At 45.0% G+C, this 4,642-nt stretch overlaps 1 long non-coding RNA gene across 1 annotated transcript; it reads left to right on the forward strand.

Moving 5' to 3' along the window:
- Positions 1 to 2,274: 2,274 nt before the first annotated feature.
- On the forward strand, positions 2,275 to 2,996 carry LOC143280776 (uncharacterized). Its single transcript, XR_013055062.1, has 2 exons — positions 2,275 to 2,373; positions 2,553 to 2,996. It is a non-coding gene; the product is annotated as an uncharacterized LOC143280776 (long non-coding RNA).
- The last annotated feature ends 1,646 nt before the right edge of the window (positions 2,997 to 4,642 follow it).

Below are 4,642 nucleotides of genomic sequence, written 5' to 3' on the forward strand. Positions count from 1 at the left end.
ACAAAGGACTGTTTGATGGTGATGTTTTTCAGCTTAGCGATGTTGAGCCGTTTTGGAGCCTTCTGGCCTTGGGGGCGTCTCTTGGGCTGGATTCGAATATTCAGCTTCGAGACTACACGGCGATGGTCTGTCCAACACTCGGCGCCGCACATGGTCTTTGTTACACGTACATCTTGCCTATCCCTTTTCCTGACGATGACGTAATCGATGAGATGCCAATGCTTTGAGCGTGGGTGCATCCATGACGTCCCGTTACGGGTAGGGAGGCAGAAAACTGTGTTGGTTATCAGCAGTTCGTGCTCTGCACAAGTCTGAAGCAAAAGCAATCCATTTGGGTTGCAGTGGCCCACACCGTGCTTTCCAATCACTCCATCCCAGGAGATGTAGTCAGAGCCAACTCTATCATTGAAGTCCCCAAGAATGATGAGCTTGTCTGCTTTAGGGATAGCAGCAATGACAGAGTGAAGGTCCTCGTAGAACTTTGCCTTCACTTCATCCGGGTTGGTCATGGTTGGGGCGTAGGCACTGACAATGGTGAGGTGCTTCTGGCCAGATGCCAGTGGGAGTTTCATGGTCATAAGCCTACCGTTGACTCCGTTTGGGATTCCAGCTAGCTTGCTGACAAGTGCTGTTTTTACTGCAAAACCAACGCCAGCCTCACGTCGCTCTTCGCTTCCTCGTCCACTCCAGAAGAAGGTGTAACCAGATCCCCGTTCACAGAGCTCGCCTTCGCCTGCAAGCCGAGTCTCACTCAAGGCTGCGATGTCAATGTTGTATCTGGCGAGTTCGGATGCAACTAGTGCCGTTCTCCTTTGGGGTCTGTCCGCGTTATCTCTGTCCAGGAGAGTCCTTATGTTCCAAGCACCAATGGTGAGAGGAACGATCCTTGTTTTTTTCTTTTCTTTCTTTTTGTTTCGACCGCTGATGTAGGGTCCCCGCCAGCCGCGGTATGCTGGCCAGGGTGATATGGAGCAGGCAATTTTTAGGGCACCTTTTCTAGCCCCTTCCTCATGCCAGGGAGGTGAGCAGTGCATTCCTAAAGAGGGCTGCTCAGACGGCTGCCGAGCTCCATCGCTGCTCCTGTCGACGAAGAACGACCCTATGGCCTGACCCGCCTGCGTGCAGGTCTGCGGCTGCGACTGCCAGTGTACCCACACCTGTCGTTTCGTCGCTCGCCTGTCGCCACAGGACTTGGGGTTGATGAAATGATGAAGGATGAAAGGTCATTTTGGATGACTGATGACTTGCACGATGAGTTTGTTTAAAGTGAAGAGGAGTTGCGCAACGTCGACCTCACTCTCTCGTCCAGGTCCACCAATTTCCAGTGGCAAGACTAAGTCGAGACGACTGGAGGATGAGCACGGATGCAGTGGATGACCAAGATATCCTTTCGGTGTCTCATCTTGCTCTCTGCACTCCACAGTGTGTTGCTGTAACCGCCTTCCTCTCCGTTGAACCGATAGGTTTCTTCCGCAGATTCTGCCGGATCCAGACTTCGCATGCATGGGTAGACACACCCCGGGGGCCAACTGCGTGTGGCATGCACACAGCACGGTGGAGCTAGATGGCCGTCAGTGGCTCTCCTGAGCCGACGCCCTTTTATGGATCTCCATAAGGGTGTCTAGCCACCCGCCTCACCAGTCCCGGTAGGGATCAGTGGGAGTGCCGGTTTAGTCGCCGGCAACCCGACCCTGAACAGGTTGTACTGGATTACAGGTTACCAGTAGCAGATCAAATGACCTGACCTGACAACAGGTACCTGGGTACTATTGAAAATAGCAAGCCTAAAGCTATTGTGTAGATGAAAAAAAAGATGCTGAAAAGATGCTGTTAAAAGTAATAAATTGATGGGATAAAACCAAGTTGTCAGAATGGGGCAAGACGGTATTTTATAATTCTTGAGGAGGTGGCTTTGTGCAGCTGTCTCCGGGTCCTTCACAAGAGGTGTGTGTAAGACTGCTCTCAAAACATGTGGGTCCTGCCTGCCAACTGTGGATAAAGTCTGTTATGAGCCATGCAAGAAGCTGTCCCCTGTATCACCACCCCAAAATGGGAAACAGCCAGCCCCAGTAACCAAAGAATTCCCATCCAAAAAGCTGCATGAGCACCATTCTCACACACATTAAAGAACTCAAACAAGTTCAATGTATCAATAGTTTAAATAATATTAGACTTCATGAAGCGTACATAGACAAGCGTGTCCGAAAAACTCCAATAAACACTAGTGTTACTGGAAACAACTTTGCTACTGTTCAGCACATCCATTTTCATTGACTGTCAGATAAAAATAGCACCAGCACGTGGTACTGTCCGGTGAGAATTGGAAAGCATGCAGACAGCCCCTCGACGTTGGCAACCGTAAACGACCACATTGTTTGTAAAACATGCAAACGGAGAGAAATATGATGATCTACTAACCTTTCTTGGACTGGAATGATCACATAAACAGCCGGCGAGTGACCTCCACAAAAACTGTGATTGACGCTCGTAACCCCCGGCGCCAGTCTGAAGTGAGAGTGCTGGAGAGGAAGCAGTTTCGGTTTTGGGAGCAGGTGTGGCAGGAGTACACGGATATCTTTCTCCGCTAACAGTGAGTCGGTCTTTGTTTTGCTTTCACCTCCCGCATGTTTACATTTCTACCGGACACGTGCTCGCGCTTTTTATAGATAAACTCCGCCCCTTTCCCTTTTATGGATAGGCTCTAGTGCGCATGCGCAACCGAAACCTTGCTCTCGGGAGTTAAGACTTTAAGAGTGGATAAAAAACCAAAGTTGATTTCAGAGGAAGAACCCCTTTTCAGAGGTTTCCCTCCCAAAAGGTAATTCTCTCCCTTATCTTGAACACTTTGCTGATACCTATTACATGTACGAAACAGCTACAGCTAGGCGACTAACTATTGTGTCTGTCTCAGATACTGACCTGTCAGTATCTTCAATTTTTAATGCTCCATATTCAACAAATGCCAACTGACTGCTTTGTTGAAAAAAAAACAAAAACACACACACACAGGGGCCAGCCCTGCTAATTTGAAAAAAAGAAAAAGAAAAAAGGCTGAACAACAAAAAAGAAAAGCTGTAGAATACAAACAAGAAACAAGGTGAAAACGAGACCAGGAAAGTTCAATACTTACAAAAACACACCGTAACGCTTCTACCAAGACCCTGGGTGTACAGCACCAAGCCAGTGATGCTGAATACCTCCATCTTGCACTCAAAGCACAAACAACAAATCCAGAAGCTATCTTTTTCTTGTACAATTAGGTATCTTTCATTTATTTTGGACACAACAAAACTGCTGAATACTGCTGCAAAACTTAACCTCACTCAATTCTTTCCTGATAGGACACAAAAAGGACTTGGAAATGGGCAGGTATGGGTGAACTGCATCATTGCAGTCACTGTCTTGGGCATGCCAGCATGCACTGTACAGAGAACCTGCTGTTGTCAAAAGGGAGTACATAAAACACAAGGTGATACACAGGTGGAGGGAAATGTTAAGTCAGTGCAATGATGGGGGTCATCAATCACCACACAACTATTTCCACAAAATACACAACTGAAAATGAAAACAAAATAAACCATAGCCTTCTTTTTGTAGAACGAAGCTTGTCAGTGCCTTGTCTGTTTTAAAAAAAATAAAATTATATCCTTATTTTAGCAACCACATGGATATCTGGATGGGTAAACTGCAAGCACATTTAAAATTACACCTTTTCGAACAGCACTTGCTTTGAACACTAGTGTGGTATTATTTGGACTGGAAAAGATCAGCATGCCATGTTAAGTGTAGCAATATCAAGCAGAAACCTGTTTGAAATTATCTTTTTTTCTTTTCTTTTTTTAATTACTAATCACACATTAACAAAGCCAACAGCCTTCACATTTACCAGTCTTCAATTTATACTCTTACATTCTGTATTTCTTTTCAATGGGCCTTCTATATATCTAAATTTCAGTTATGCTTCTGTGACAATTGGTGATAAATATATGCATCATATGGAAACATTTATGCCATTCAAACATTTGTGCACCAGTGCACATTTATGCTGTAAACCAAAACACAGAAGGAAAAAAACTGAAATGATCATTACAGGGTTGGTGGGGGTGAGGGTATGGGAGGGGAGTAGTGAAGTCTCAGCCTGCTGCCATTTTGGATGTATCAGCACGATGGTTTGCCATCAGCATGAAAAAAACTGTCTGGTATGCCAGAAATATGATGCAATAGCACTATTCTGCACTGTACATCAAAAAGATGAACTTATGTGATGGTACCATGTGTGCCAAACACACGATGAATTAGCATTATGGTTTGCCAAAGTATGATGAATTAGCACTGGTGTGCCCCAAACAATGAACAGCAAGATCTTTTATTTGGGTTTATAACAATCAAATGTCCAGCATGTAAGCATAAGTGTCCTGCACTGCCCAAGAGCTGACACAGTTTGACGATTGATTATGTGGAGTATAAGTATGATACAACTGTGAAACAAAATGCAACAGAACAGTTTAATTACACAACAGCTTACACATGTGATTAATCAAATTCTGTGATATCTGTTTAATAAAGTTGGGGTAAAATCATTTGCAAGGCTTGCGTAAAAACTGTGTAAGAGAATAAAATCATTCACAAGACTTGTGTAAAG

This window comes from Babylonia areolata, chromosome 4, assembly GCF_041734735.1.
Source record: "Babylonia areolata isolate BAREFJ2019XMU chromosome 4, ASM4173473v1, whole genome shotgun sequence".
NCBI lineage: Eukaryota > Metazoa > Mollusca > Gastropoda > Neogastropoda > Buccinidae > Babylonia > Babylonia areolata.